Source organism: Suricata suricatta, chromosome 1 (genome assembly GCF_006229205.1).
Source record: "Suricata suricatta isolate VVHF042 chromosome 1, meerkat_22Aug2017_6uvM2_HiC, whole genome shotgun sequence".
NCBI classification, from domain to species: Eukaryota; Metazoa; Chordata; class Mammalia; order Carnivora; family Herpestidae; genus Suricata; species Suricata suricatta.
Window position 1 is genome coordinate 127,079,169 of NC_043700.1, and position 16,936 is coordinate 127,096,104.

Genomic DNA, 16,936 nt, shown 5'->3' on the forward strand with positions numbered 1-16,936 from the left:
CTTAAAAAATACCGGAGCCTCTATATTCTGATGTAAAACCTGGTGAATAGATCCCCTCTTCAGCAGTCTCAGGGACGTTGCTCAAGTTCAGTTCGTATCCCTCGCGTGCATTAATGTTAACAACACACTAGCTGGTTTTTCTATCGCAAGACTCTCTCCCTACACCCAGCCCCCCGATGTACATTATAGGTGGTAGTCGCTAGCAGCAAACAAATGTCAGTGACAAATAAAATGCCCTTTTGTATAGCTTTTGAATTCTATGTTCGAATACAAAGGGCAAATGTATAAGCACATACAGATAAATATATATGTCACAAAGAAACATATACACTTAATAGAATAGTCAGAGTTGTCATCTTTAGTTAGTTTGGGGTAAGAGCATTGATTCACTTTATAAATAGCTAATGTATCCTAGTAAATTAAAGCAAATTCTTGTATTAATGAATAAAAATGAAATCTGGCATTTTCCATTAAAGTCCCAAGATGCTTTCACTGGAGAAGAAAGACTAGTGGGATTGAGACACTTATAAGGTTGGTTTACAATATTCAGAAACGTTTCCTTAAAGCAGTATTATATTAGCATAGTTTTTCTTTTTTAACAGATTACCTTGTATGGACACATGCATTCACTTCCAACAAGAAAAACAAATGGAAACCTGAAGTTGTTAGTAGTAGATAAGTTCGGGAGACTAATGCACAACACACTGAACACAACCAATACTACTACTTAACAAACTTCAAAGATGCTAACAGCGCTGATCTTAATTGTCTCACCACAAAAAAGAAAGTATAATTATGTGACCTGATGGGGGTGTTAGCTAACACTATGGTGGTAATCATATTGCACTATATAGATATATCAAACCAACACATTGTATATCTTAAATTTTTACAATAGTATGTGTCAATTATGTCTCAATAAATATAAATTAATTTAAAAAGAACACAAGTGTTGACAGCTACAGAATTAATCAACACGGCTATTGAAATGAGTTAATATGTTCCTCCAAGTTTGGTGATTTGGGAACTAAGTATCAATGTTATATATTAATTTACCTTAAAGGAAATGTTCAAATGTACATGGTACATTCTTGTATTATAAATATTATTGTCCAAACTCTTTTTTAAAAGTTTATTTATTTTGAGAGAGAAAAAGAGAGAGAGAAAGAGAGAGAGTGCATGAATGGGGTGGAGACAGACAGCAAGGGTGAGAAAATTCCAGGCAGGCTCCATGCTGACACAGTGCAGAGCCAGATGTGGGCTTGAATTAACGAACTGTGAGATCACGACTTGAGCCAAAATCAAGAGTCTAGCTGACTGTGTCACCCAGGCACCCCAATATTGCCCAAACAAGATCTTAAGAGCCAAATTATTAAAAATTTTTCCTATAATTTTTTTCTATATAAATTAAATCTGAAGTCAATGAAGCAAAAAGATTCTCTTATTAAACCGAGATACTACTCATATCAATAATGTATATAATTGCTTAGAAAAAGCAGTGACCTAAAGAATTCTTTGAAAGTCACCAAAGATAAAGAGATTAGAGATAGTCTGTTTACAAACCACAGAGATTTTACTTTAAGGGTGTGGGTATCTCTACATAGTACATATACACATACTACACACACACACACACACACACACACCACATACACTATTTACATTGAGCCTATATTTTGTTCTTTGTAGATTTAAAAAAAAAATGTATCCATGGTATGAAGTATGAAGAATGGTGTGAAGAAAACTAAGACTCTTCTTGATTAATTATGCATGTTGGACTTTGTTCTTTTCTCAGTGCCAGCTGATAGTCATTGCATTCATTTATTTGTTTCAAGAGAAAGCTCAAGCCTTTGAGTTTCCACAGAACTAGATAGTTTTCTCAGGATTTTTAGTAAACATGAGCATTCATAATCTAGGTTGGGGGTTATGCTGAAGTAATATCTACAAGTTAACACTTTCTCTGGCTGTCCTGTGGAACATAATTCCTAAATTCACCAAATGTAATATAAATGCCCCAAAATCTAAGAATGACAAAAAAGATTAGAAGAATATTGTTGACTGAGATGACCTATTTAAAGAATTTTTTAAAATGTTTATTTATTTTTGAGAGACAGAGAGACAGAGCATGAACAGGGGAGGGGCACAGAGAGAAGGAGACCCAGAATCTGAAGCAGGCTCCAGGCTCTGAGCTGTCAGCACAGAGCTTGATGCAGGGCTCAAACTCATGAACCATGAGATCATGACCTGAGCCAAAGTCAGCTGCTTAACTGACTGAGCCACCCAGGCACCCCTAGATGACCTATTTTTAGGTGGATATAAAGAAACTATTCACATGAAGAGATATAAGAAAATCCATTTATAGATGATTTAAAATTATACTAAACAAATAGCAAATACTATTCAATTGATTATCCGACTATCATTTGAGGGAGGGGGAGTAAGGCATCTCTCATTCACCTCACATTTTCTCTAGGATTGACTCATTAATATAGAGAGTTGGAGGAAACACTATACATTATCTAAGTATACTATGATTATGCAATTGTGAGCTTCAGCTCTTGCTTAAATCAAATAAGCTATCTTTCCTAACATTTGACTCTCGACATACTGAAATCGAGGTCATTCTTTCATAGAGTTTACATGACTCTACCAGTTTCAATGTCCTTATATTAGTAAATGTGTATAGTTGAGATATGATCACATAGCCCTTTCTTATTTCAATTGTACTCAGGACTTTACGTGCTATGGGTTGTAATTTCAGTTTAATAGGGTCCTCAAAATCTTGGCAAATAGTTAATGAATGTGGCTTAGCTACAATAGAGAAGTTACAGCTGTGTCTAGTTACTTCACAATTTTATATTGTTATTTACATATTTTTCCCTTTACTAAACTCTGCAGATGGAATTTCAGGAGAAAAAATGTGATCATTATAATATGTTCAACAATTTATTTTTTTCTTAGAGATTTCAGATTATGTAGCCAAGGATTTTCCAGAGAAACATTGTTGAGGTTCTGATGTTGAGGGGGTATATTTATGCTAAAAATGTATTCTAAAATTTTCCTAATAGCATTTAAAACCCACATACATACTTTAATCTTTCTATTTTAAAACAAAATACAAAACACAGCAAATATCACGACACTTTTCTAACAGACTAAATAGATAGTAATCAAAATTTTAAATATATATATAATTGTATATAATTAATGTATATATTATATAATTAGTGAGTAATTATATATGTACACATATATATAATTAATGTGTCCCCAACACTGACTCTATTGCACATTGCCCATTCCCCTCCATTACTGCCACAAGTTTGGAGAATTTTGATTATCTGATTCTGGGACAAACAATCAAGGATGAAACATTCTTTTCCAAAAACTTTACTTCTTTCCAATAAGTCAGTAAGGTAGAAAATAGAATCTTTGTGTCTAATAAAGGAGATGAGTAAATGGAGGCCTCGTTTTACATTGCTGAATCTCTAACAGTATTAGAAGGAACTCAGAAGGATTTGCTGATATATTCAGGTGAGTCTACAAATCAACACACACACCATCCAAGTCCATGCAAAAGGCATTTCTTCTGTGAACACGTCAATAGGTGTTTTTGTTAGTTTTTTTGTTTTAAGAATTTTATAAGTGTATTTATTTTTGAGAGAAAGAGCGAGAATGAGAGAGAGAGAGAGAGAGAGAGAGAGAGAGTGTGTGTGTGTAAGCAGGGCAGGCACAGAGAGAGGGAGCGAGAGACTCCCAAACAGGCTCCATGCTGTCAGCACAGAGCCTGACGAAGGGCTTGATCCCACAACCGTGAGGTCATGAGCTGAAATCAAGAGTCAGATACTCAACCCACCGAGCCACCCAGATGCCCCTCAATAGTTTTTTGTTATAACACTTTTGTGTTATAACATTCTCAAAATATAGGCTTAATGACAACACTCCAGTTTATGTGTGTGTGTGTGTGTGTGTATATATATATATATATAATAAAGAAAAGAAAAAATACAACTGTATATTTATTGTGAGTCTCATATTAAAACTTGTAATACTTTTTTGTTGGAAAGGACATTTTGCATATACAGAAATTTAGCATATTAGTGCTGTTTTCTACTTGGACTATGTTTAAAAGTCAGTGTAAGCAGGAAGAAAGACAGACAAGCACAATGTTACTGAGGAGGAGGGAGGGTTTTTTGTTTGTTTTGTTGTTTCATTGTTATTGTTTTGTTAGAAGTCAAAATCTGGTTCACTTTGGGAGTAGGATACATCCATATGCCCAAGAGCATGTCTGGAGTACAAATAAAGGTGCTGGACTTCACTAGAGCTGTGGCTCTTAAATATTGTAAACCCATTCATAAGATTGTGACTCTACAGTGACACAGGCAGGCATTTTGCTTCAGTTGACAAAACTGATATCCTCACAGAATTTTAGAAGTTGTTTTGAAACATGACAATTTCCAGACTTCCTATGAGTATCAGCACATGAATTGTTTATTTATTGAGATACCGGAAATATTGCCATTCTTTCATTCAATAAGTATATTCAAAATATACTCCTTACATCCATTTATTCAACACAGGCTTATTGAGTGTCTACACTGTGTCAGACATTGTTTTAGGTGTTAGAGATTTAAAAAAAAAGGTGATCAAGATTCATAAAATTCCCTACTTTCTTTAAGCTCACATTCTATATAAGCGCAGAGTTCTATTTTATGAATTCGGAGTTTTATTATTATTATTTATTTATTTATTCTCCAAGTCTATTTATCTGAGAGAGAAGGAGAGAACATCCACATGCACAGGCGAGGGAGGGGCAGAGAGAGAAGGGAGAGAGAGAATCCCAAGCAGGCAGTGCTTGAACGCAGAAACTGCATAAAATCATCACCTGAGCTGGAGCAGGGCACTTAACTGACTGAGCCAGCCACATGCCCCTGAATACAGGGTTTGAGATAAATATTCACACTGATAGCTTCATATGATATCCCAGCATGCATATGAAGACGCATGTTTCCATGGTATCATACCTAAATAGATACTCCTAGAACATTATTATTGATTACTCAGCAATTTTCAACCATTTTCTCATAACAAATTATCAGCATAATCAGAGAAATCAAACATTTTAAAACCACATGACTTCTAAAGCGCATATATAAATTGTTCATAAACACGTACAAACATAGTAGTCATTAGGGAAATGCAAATTAAAACAACAATATCATTTCACACTCACTAGATTGGCTAGGATAAAAAATTTGCATATTCATACATTGCTGGTGGAAATATAAAATGGTGCAGCTACTTTGGAAAGGAGTTTGACAGTTCCCCAAGTGTTACACATAGAGATGACAATTATACCTCTAGGTATAAACCCAAGAGAAATGAAAATATACATCTGCACAAAAACTTGCACATGCATATTCACAGCAACATTTTTCATAGAAGCCAAAAAACAGACTATCTACCAAGAGATAAATGGATAAATAATATGTAGTATAGCCATGGAATGAAATTCTATTCATCAATGAAAAGAACAAACTACTGATATATGCTATGACATGGACGAAACTCAAGAGCATTATGCTAAATGAAAGAAGCTGGATGAAAGAGACCCTATATTGAATAGTTCCAGTCATGTGAAATGCCCAGTAAAGGAAAAATCTATAGAGACAGAAAGTAAGTTAGTGGTTTCCTGGAGAGGAGGGGCTGCTGGAAATAATGGTAAATGACATAAGGGATGTTATTTGGGTGACGAAAATGTTCTAAAACCTATATGTAGTAATGGTTGCATAACTTGGTAAATTTGTCAAAAATCACTGAATTCTACCTTTGAAATGAGTGAAATATGACTCAATAAATTTATTTCATAAAATATATGCCTTTGAGGGATGTACTCTCACCAAGCTCATGCCAGAATACTTCTAATCTGACTTACATGACATACACAAGCGCACACCTTCAAAATGTAAAACATTGCAGGTATCTTATTTCTTTCAGTAGGAATTAACATGGAGATTTCAAAACAGAAAGACATCCTAGATTAAAAACACTGAAGGGTTTAAGTTCAAGCATAGGTTTAAACAGATTACTTTTCCTCATATAAAATGTTAGAATCATCATTATCATACACACAATACCTACAATGGCATAAGTGTTAAGTGTCTTATTCCATGATATCATTTGCTTCTGGTGTTTTGTTCTGTTTTGGTTTACTTATTAAGTTTTTTTTAAAATTAAGTTCTTTCATTTTAATTTCAGAATAGCATACATTTTGTCTTATTTTTTAAGAGCATTAATGCAACAATCCTGTGGGTTAAGCTAGATTATTTCCATTTTACACGCAAAACTAGGCATTTTGAGAAGTGCAGTAACTAGTTCCAGACCGAACTCTTACTCCTACACTGCTTCCTTACAAAGAAGTACACAAACACCGCCTGATATGCCAAATACTGGGAAGATTCTTGTTAATTGACTATTTTTATTCATAATCCAAGCAGGTTTCAGGGGAAGTGAGCTCTAAATTTATTCAAAGATAAATTGAAAGGAAAGTGAAATGCATGTCCTGGCTTCCAGTGTATAGGCTTTTAGATACATCATTAGGAGAGTAAGCACAATGAAACCTGACAGATTTCTAACTAACAACCTGTACTACATAAAATATTTAGTAAATATCCATCCATGTGAATATTTTCCACATACAAGATATTTTCTTTTAAAGCTCATTAATTTTTCAGACTCTGGTCTGCTTACAAAAAGGTTTTGTGGAACCCTAGTGAGGCACATTCATTGTTCAAATTAGGTAAGAGGCCACATGTTCAGGGAAGTGGGGCAGTCAGCGTTTCTGAAGAGGAATCTGTTTTACCCAAAGTGTGGGCTAGTCCAAGGATGACTCCACACCCACAGGGAACACTGAGTGACATCAAATCACATTGTTTGCTGATTACCTTTCACCTCTTCCGATTATGTCATGTAGGAAGTACCAGTTGGAAATGAGAGTGTTGAAGTGGTACTAGCACTTGCTCATCTGCATTTTCATCAGTCTGGGATCAGTCTTCGGAAAGCAGCTGTATTCAGCTGGCATCTAATAACATGTTTTGTTGTTAACTGCATTTACGCTATATTGATCTTGTAATTTGTGGCATGTGGTACTGGTTTTCCACTAACAATAATGCTATCCATTTCCTTTTACAAGAAAATTGATAAAACAGTGAATACATGATGTTAGAAAAATATTAGAGTTAGTACAGATATTGCTAAAATCATGATGGTACTGTGTGAATGACAGCAGTGTGGGATGTACTCTAAGGCAATGGCTATCAAATCTGGTCACATCATCATAATATCTAAGAACTGCAGCAAAAAATAAGGATGTTAAGAGTCACCTGAAGGTGGGAGGGCTGGCTCTCTCCTGCTTCAGAGCATCCTGCAGGGTGCGGAAAACAGGTAACCAGACCACCTACACACTCAGGGGTTGCCTTGGGCAAACTCCTGGGGACAGCTTTTGCTTCTCCAACTCCACATGCCCTGAAGCTACCACTTGGTTTCTTCACTTTCCTCCATCGAACCCTACTCACGGAGCCTTTATTCACCCTGGGATACAAAGGCTCTGTAACTGTATAGTTTGCTACTGAACTCCCCAGTGTTTGATTTTTCACATGGATCAAAGCATAAAGGTGCAGGAAAGTTCTTTGTAGATTGCTCTAAAATTTCAGGCCCATTTCAGGAGGTAGGAAATAATACATTTTACACATTAACTGTAGACCCCAGAAAATAAAATATCTTTCACAGAAGCTTAAGACCTGCCCGGCTGAGTCAGAAGTAACATGTTGCTCCCAATAATGCCATGAAGATGATTTTTTTTCTCATTTCGTGTATGAGAAAACTGAGGGACATCACTTCAAATGAGCACTTCTTCTGACTCCACATTACTGCACCCTGTAGCCTGGCTAGTATTTTCCAAGTTATGAGTTGAGAACCAGGCATATGAGACTTACTTGGGGATTTGTTTGAAATTCATATGCTTACACATCCTCCACCCCTTTAAATAGCAATAAGAGCCAACGGGGTCCTGGACATCTGAAGCTTGAGATACCGCTCTGGGTCATTCTTACACAAACAAATGTTTGAGAATTTCAAAGTCTATAATGCTCCTCCCCTTTCAAGTTCGTTTTTTATAACTCAGGTCAGTAATGCTCAAAGCTATATTGCTACTCAGAAGATAAAAATTAAAATATGTCTGACTTCTCTGTCTTCTAAATTTTAGACTCAAAACAGTTTTTTTATCTCTATAGAATTGCAGTTTGTTTAGTGATCTTAATTTAGTCACCAAAACAAATACAAAATAAATAAAATGGTAGAAGAGGAGAAAAAGGGTCAAGGGCAGAATGAACAGAGGATGTGGGAAGGTGTCTGGGTACCCTGGACAGTAGTTATCTTACGGGATTCTTGAACAGAAAGTGGAAGGTCATTGACTTCCACAACTTTCTGTCCTTGCTCTTGAACACTGTGTGGTGAGTGCATAGTTTTTTTTTTGTTGCTGAACAATTAATGTTCTTTTGGTGATGCCCACATGGTCATTCTTACCCTTATGTTCCCAGCAATTCCAAAATGCATCTTCTTTAACAGCTGATGCCACCTGCAGAGCTTTGGAAATGAAAGAACATTCCGCCTCTAATTGGATTTTACATATTCTGTATTTCATTTTTATCCCCTCACAGTGAGGAAGTTTAATATAAAATGTTATATTTTAATTTTTTTCATTTCTGGACAGAAATAATAGAGAAAAGAATGGTTAGGAACTATGACATCTGTTGTTTATAAATTGTTAAAAGACAAATTCTTTCAGGACAATGAAAATGTCCTTTCTCACAAAATACAGTCTGGTCAAGGAGTCTGTGGGAAAATGCCATCAAACTATAGGAACAAAAAGTCATGCATAGATAAAAGTCTTAAACTGGAACCTCAGAACTGGAAAAATATCAGGAGATAATTAAACAGAAAGTGCCTGGTTTAATCAAAGCTGGTGCCTGTGCCCACAACCTCTTTAATGTATGTTCCAAATTTCTTTTTCTCAAATGATCTTTTTTTCCCTCCCATAGGATGACATATAAAATATCTTCTAAATAGATCCATAGCTTCAAAAGCACAGGCTGATTTATGAATAAGATGGTTGTTCACGTTGGACTGATGTGTGCAAAACACTGAAAACAACAGACGCAGAATGAGACAAAGCAATGCACTGATATGATGAATTATTACATAGTCCTTGAAATCATGTTTGTGGAAGCTACTTAGTGACATGGGAAGTTGCTCATGATATAACACTAACAAGAAAAGGCAGGATGTAAAAACTGTGTGATTCTAATACTTTACGTATATATACATATCTATGCTTAGATATATCTATATGTTTAAGTCTCTACATATTACTTAATTACACATTATATATTATAAGAGCCCTCTGGATTATTTAATTTTGAAACATATATCCTACTTTCTTATACTCTTCTGTATTCTAAATTGTATGCAAAATGTTATAATTTAAAATATATTAATAATGCTTAAATTAAATTTTAATAAAAATACTGTTACAATTTTTAAATGCTATTAAGAAAGTTCACCTTAAAGTCAAAATTTAGGGCTTAATATTGGGGCTTCAATAATATTAGGTCTTAATATTAAAATTAGAGATTAATTTTATAGAATGCCTGTGAAAATTGTTTCCATATTTTAATACATATGGAGATGAAAGTTAAATCTTGTTGCTCTTTAGTAAGTATAGCATTATGAGAATACACAGGGGAACATATTTACTCATTCTCACTCTTTTCATGTATTTCACAATAAAATATTTCTGCACTTCATATCCAACTATCTATTGAGAACATTATACACAACCTGTATTTTTAAACTTTTACCATTTAAAAAATTATTCCGATGATGAGCATTGGTGAAACTAACTGGAACTAGCAAATGCTCCAGAACAGTCTGTCTTCACATCCCCAAAACTGAAACATGAGTGAGCGAGGATTTAGCCATGAGAACTTTCAAATTCAGACAATTAGTTGAAAAACAGATAGGGTAGAATACTCTACTTGGACGTGTTCTGAAAAGAATTTTACTCTCCTTGGGAAATTATGGATTAGTTATTCCTCTACCAGTGGAGTTGACAATTACATTTTGCCACAAATATGTACCTCTCTTCTTTATATTTCCATGTTCATGGATCTGGAAGTCCCTTTTTATTTTTGAATCAGCAGGATCCAGTAATTCACATATGTGCCTCCTTATGACTGCAGACTCAAGCTTGACAATTTATTTACCAAAACAAGGATATTTAGATTGCCAGAGTGTGATATTGTGATAAAAAAAGAAATACACATATATACATTTTTCCTGGCTCTTGGCCAGAGCTCCTAAAACCCTTGTGATATCCTAATGATAAAAAGTAATGGAAACATCATTTGTTATAATATTTGGTTTTTATCCCCAATTCCTTAAGTAGTTCTATTGAAGAAGATGAAAGAAAAGTCTTCCTTAATCATAACAAGCCCTTCTTGGGCCACCTGGGAGGCTCAGTCCATTGAATGTCTGGCTCCTGATTTCGGCTCAGATCATGATCTCACAGTTCCTCAGTTTGAGTCCTGCATGGGGCTCACTGCAGTCAGCACAGAGCCAGCTTCAGGTCCTCTGTCTCCACCTCTCTCTGCCTCTCCTCAGTGCATGCTCTCTCTCAAAAATAAACATTAAAAAAAAATAACAAGCCCCTTTCAACTACACCGGAGTTTATGTCACTTTGGGGAAGCCCCTAAGATGGGAGGGGCTGGTTGCCAGAGGGAGCAACCATGTGATTAGGGGGTTGGAACTTTCAGCTTGACTCCTCAATCTCTAGGGAGGGAAGAGGGAACTAGAGATTTAGTTCAATCCCCAAAGGCCAAAGATTTAATCAGTCAAGACTATGCAATGAGGCCTCCATAAAAATTTCCTAATTTAAGAGGTTCAGAAAGCTTCTGGGCTAAGTGACCACATCCTCATGCTGGGAGGAAGGTAGCACGCCTGGCAAAGCCATGGAAACTCTGCACCCTTTACCATACCGCCCTACGCATCTGTTCCTTCTGGCTGTTCCTAAATTGTATCCTTTCATAATAAACTGGTAATCCAGTAAGCACACTGTTTTCCTGAAGTTGTGTGAGCTTTTCTAGCAAATTATGAAGTCTAAGGAATTTCCAGTTTACAGCTGGTGGATTAGAAGTACAAATGCCAATCTGGGACATGTGATCCGCCTTTGAAATGGGGGTGGGGGTGGGGACTGGCAGTCTTGTGAAACTGAGCCCTTAACCTGTGGAGTCTGAAATGACTGGACAGTTAGTATCAGCACTTAATTAAATTGTAGCACATCCAGTGCGTGTTCACCATGAATTAGAGAATCTATTGCTGTGGAAAACCTATACATTTGGTGTCAGAGTGCTCTGTAAGTAGAGTAAAAACAACACAAAACAAAACAAAAACCAAACAAAAAACCCTTGTTTTCCTTTATAGAGTGGCCATTTTTAACATGTAAATAAAATTATAATCCATTTACTTGTTAAAAATATTTTAATGGCTTTCCATTTCACTTAGAAAAGAATCTAAATTCCCTATCCTAATCGATCGGGCTACAAAGATCCATCTCTTCCACCTCATCTCCAAAAACTGTACTTATCACTCACTATATTCTAGCCACAATATCCTTCTTTATGGTCTAAGCTAAGCTCTGCTCATCTCAAGGCCTTTGTACTTGACAAAGTAGGTGTAAACCTATAGTGTGCCTCTACCATAGCTCTGATATGGCAAGCTTCTTACTCTCATTCAAGCTAAACCTAAGTTATATTTTCAGGAAGGAGATGTGTGTTTTCAGCACTTCACTCATTAACATATTAGCAGCTCATCCTTACCATTCCTTGAAATTATTTACATATTGACTGTTTACTGTTCATTTCCCCACCACTTATAATGCAAACCCCAAGAGAACTGACTTTGTCTTTTTCATCTAGAACAGGGTCTAAGACATACTAAACCCTCCAAAATTGCTTGTTGAATCAGTGAATGAGATGGACTGTCTCCAAAGGTCACTGTCAATAATTTATCTCATCCCTATAACATTCATGTCACTCCTTCGATCAAGAACCAATTTTTAATCTCTTTTGATCTGAACTGGCCTTATGATCTATTTTTGACCATAGTATCAGTGGACATGACCTTATGCCAGTTCTGGGCTTACCCCTTCAAGGGCCCTGATAGCTTCCACTGTTATTGTCTTTTAGTCTTGAGCTACTGTGTAATGGTTCTGATAAGTGGCTAAAGAGAGAAGCCCTGTAGGATGCACAACTGCAAAGAGAAAGAGAGGCTCAATTCACCCTCAGCCATTTTATCCAGCCCAACTTAGGCACCACACTTGGATACTGCAGCTCCAGGATGTCATGGCAACTGTTACCACATGCAGAATCTGAAAAGGTTGCTGTTGTTTTAAACCAAAATGTTAGGACTGGTTTTGCTATACCTGAAACATCCACAGAAATTGGATGTGGTGCAACAAAACTCCAACGGTGTGGTGTTGGCTTTGCCCAGGCAGTGTCTGGACAGTCGTGAGGGGACTCTGAGACTACTGGAACTGGAAAGGCAATGAGAAAATGACTCTTAGAGATAGGTAAAAACTTCTTAAGCAGTGGTGGAAAATTTTGTAAGACTCAGAATATAGAATATAGAAACTCAGAATATAGAAAATGTTCCTGATGAGGCTAATTAGAAACTGTTAGGCTCTGAAGGAGAATTTGAAGAAACTATAGGGGCTGTGGAACAGTGTCTCCAGCTGGTAAAATATTCTTAGAGTAAGAAACAGCCACCGAGCAAAGGTAAAATCCAGAGTGCTGCCATTATAACACGACAGGAAGGTAAAGACCCACGGATGGTGTGAACATAAGATGGTGTGAATGTAAGATGGTGTGAATGTTGGAGCTTCTCAGAAAGACTCGGGGTAGCACCTCACAGGTTCGCTCAGCACTACGAAGGGATTTAGAAAGAACATTAAGATTGTTCCACAGTACTCTGACTCACAGACCCAACATGGTAGGACCTGGCACAAAGGGATTTATGGGTGTGTCTTTCTTTCAGAGAGAAAATTGTAACTGGACACTTCCAAGGTTTTTAAAGAAACTATGGAATAAAAGGGACAGTATCAGTTCAAAATGAAAAGAGGCTTTGAGACCCCAACATTTTATGATAAAGAAGCAGGTTAAGAAACTACTTAATTAGAAAAATGTCATTTCCTGTGAGGAATAATAAAAAAAAAAAGAAGCCCCAAGGAGCGGAACCAGTGGTCTAAAGCGCAAACCAAAAAGTAGAGAGGCACCAAATGTTAGAGAATCAAGCCCTAAACGAGGCCCATTTCCCACCTTCCAGAGAAAGGGTCCTGACAGTGTGTTCAGCAGGATTTCAGAACTGCTGCGAATGAATGAGAATCTGCTCACAGTCCTCACAGAGTAAACAGGTACCATATCTGTTATTGAATATGAGAAAACAAGGGACGCCTGGGTGGCTCAGTCGGTTGAGAGTCCAGGTTCAGCTCAGGTCATGATCTCGTGGTTTATTAGTTCGAGCCCCATGTTGGACTCTGGGCTGACGGCTCAGGGTTCTGAGCTTGCTTAGGATTCTCTCTCTCTCTCTCTCTCTCTCTCTCTCCCTCTCTCTCTCTTTCTCCCCCTCTACTCCTACTCCGCTTGTGCTCTGTCTCTTTCTGTTTCTCAAAAATAAACATTTAAAAATTATTTTAAAAAATGAAAAAAACTAGTTTATATGAAAGAACTATTTTTAAGATACTGGACAATCGTACAAAAATGTGACCCTTGAGAGTATGGAATCAAATGGGGTAAGTGTTAAGATTGCTTGAGCCTTGCACATTGTTCTTTACCAGAGCCTGGGACAGGGACGGGAACCCTAAACAGAGAATAGCAGTCTTGCTGGGCTAAGAAGACAGAGAATACAGTTTGGAGGAGTTGAAGCAGCTGGTATTTGAGAGGCAGACTACTGGTGAGGGGGAGCTTTGCACAAAATGACTTCTTGGAATCAACATACAGGTCTTCTTGAGTCTTCATCTGAATACCAACAGGAGCCTGCAGAGGGTAACACACTACAGGGATAAACACAGAAACTACCAGAGAAAGAACAACTATCAAGAGTAACAGAGTATAAGAGAAAGATTTTAAAATGAGAGAAAATCAATGACACTAAAACTGGTTCTTTTTAAAGTTTAACAAAACTGATAATATCAGGATAGACTGATTAAGAGAAAAAGATGTAACAAATTACTAATATCGGAAGTAAAGGAGAATTCTTTACTAAAAAACTTACAGACATTATTAAAAGAGGAATATTATAAACAGCTTCATGGCAATAAATTTGAAAAGTTATATGGAAAATGTTATGAAAGAGTCAAATTGCAAAACTGGCACAAGAAGAATTAGAAAAGCCATCTCTCTTTTTTTAAAAAAGTTTTTAATGTTTATTTATTTTTGAGAGACAGAGAAAGAACATGAGCGGGGCAGGGGGAGAGAGAGAAGGAGACACAGAATCCTAAGCAGGTTCCAGGCTTTGAGCTGTCAGCACAGAGCCTGAGGCAGGGCTCGAACTCACAAACTACAATATCATGACCTGAGTCAAAGTTGGATGCTTAACCAACTGAGCCACCCACACAGCCAAAGAAAAGCCATCTCTAAATCCTTCCCCACAAAAATAACTTCAGGACTAGCTGACACCATTGATAAATTTTACCAAACATTTATGGAGGAAATAATACAAAATATACATACTTTTAAGAAAATAGAGATAGAAGGGACACTATCCAACTAATATGGGGGCCAGAATTTCTCTGATAACAAAACTAGTCAAAGATACCATAGGAAATCTACAGGTCAATACTCTTGGTGAATATAGGTCCTCAAATCCTAACAAATTATTTGCAAGTCAGATACAACAATATATAAAAAGGGTGATGCATCACAATCAAATGTGGCTTATTTTAGCAATGTAAAGCTGGTTTAACATTTGAAAATGGGTTAATGTAATTCAGGGCATTAACATAACAAAAGGGAGAATCAGATAATTTCTGTAATAAATGCAGAAAGAAATGGATTTTTATAAAATTTGATTCTCATTAGTTATTAAAATTGTAGGCAAACTAGAAATAAACGGATTTTTTAACCTCATAAAGGTCATCAAGAAAAAAATCCTATAGCTACCATCACACATAGTAGTGAAAGACTGAAAACTTCCCTCTACATACAAAAAAAAACATGTCCACTCACTACTATGGTAGGCGAGTTCTTAGCAAGTACAAGCAGGTGAGAAAAAGAAATACAAGGCCTACATATTGAAAAAAAGAAATAGAACTCTCATTATGTACAGTCGATAAGATTACTTATGTAGAAAATCCTAAATCCTACAAAAATCCTGCTAGCACTGATTAAAGAACTTGCCAATTTGATAGGACAAAAATCTATAAATAAAAAAATCAATTGTATTTGGAGAATCCAGCAGTGAGCAATTAGAAAATTAAATATTAAAAAATACTATTTACAGGAGCATCTATACATAGCAAATACTTAAAAATAAATTTAACAAAATAGAGCAAGATCTTACATCCAAAAATACAAAATGTTGCTGAGATACAAAAAGTCCTAGTGAAACGGAGAGATGGGCCATGTCCTATGGATTTCATAATTTTAAGATGTCAATTTTCTCCCAGTTGATTTCTGGATTCAATGAAATTTCAGTCAAAATCCTGACAGACATTTTTTGCAGAAGTTCACAATCATATGCTAAATTTCTTTCTTTCTGAAAAATGAAGATGTAAAAAACCTAGAATAGTCAAAACAATCTTGCAAAAGAACAAAACTAGTAGATTTGCTCCACTTGATTTCAAGACTTTTTTTTTAATGTTTATTTATTCTTGAGACAGAGAGACAGAGAGAGACAGAGAGACAGAGAACTAGTGGGGGATGGTCTAAGACAGAGGGAGACACAGAATCCTAAGCAGTTTCCAGGCTCTGAGCTATGAGCACAGAGCCTGAGGAGGGACTCAAACTTACAAACCATGAGATCATGACCTGAGCCAAAGTCGGACGCTTAATTGACTGAGCCACCCAGGTGTCCCTCAAGACTTTAATGCTATAGTGATTTTCTCTCAAAATAGCCTCCTACAAATCCTTCCTTCTCTATATGTGCTTACCCCTCTTTCCATCAAGTGACGGAGCTTATATTTTCCTTCTCCTCAAATGTAGGCTGACCTGTCTTGTTACTTGCTTTGACCAATAGACCTCACCAAAAGTCACACTGTGTCATATGGACCCAGCCCTTGTGAGGCTTACAAATTTCCACTTTTATTTTCTTGGAACCCTGAGGTATCAACTCAATAGGTCTGACTAATCTGCTAGAGATAAAGGCCATATAAAGAGCAATTCTAATAGATGTGAGACAGAGGGAGTGAGAGAGAGAGAGAGAGAGAGAGAGAGAGAGAGAGAGAGAGAGAGAGAGAAAGGCCCAAGTAGACTCCAGCCATGTTAGCCATGTCACACAAGGCTCTGTGCATCTGAGTAGAACTGTCTTGGATCCTCAGACCTTACTGGTCTGCATGAATCAACATTATGTTCAGGAGAAATGAGCACATCCTGGCTAATTCCTGCCCAAAGAAAAGAACCATGAGGAATAAATATTACTTAAGTCACAAAGTTGTGGGGAGGTTTGCTATTCAAGTATAGAAACCTGAATCACTGAATGACAGCAAATGAATGACACTCTCCTTTTCCCTAGCACCCTAGCAACATTACCAAGTTGTGCTAACATTGAAATACTCTCTGCCTCTCTCTTCTAATAGCTTTTCCAGTTGACAGGTAGCATCCATAAT

At 36.5% G+C, this 16,936-nt stretch overlaps 1 protein-coding gene across 5 annotated transcripts in view; it reads right to left on the reverse strand.

Moving 5' to 3' along the window:
- The window catches only part of ARHGAP24 (Rho GTPase activating protein 24), a 484,571-nt gene that overhangs the window by 30,344 nt on the left and 437,291 nt on the right, over positions 1-16,936 (reverse strand). The window lies entirely within an intron of this gene.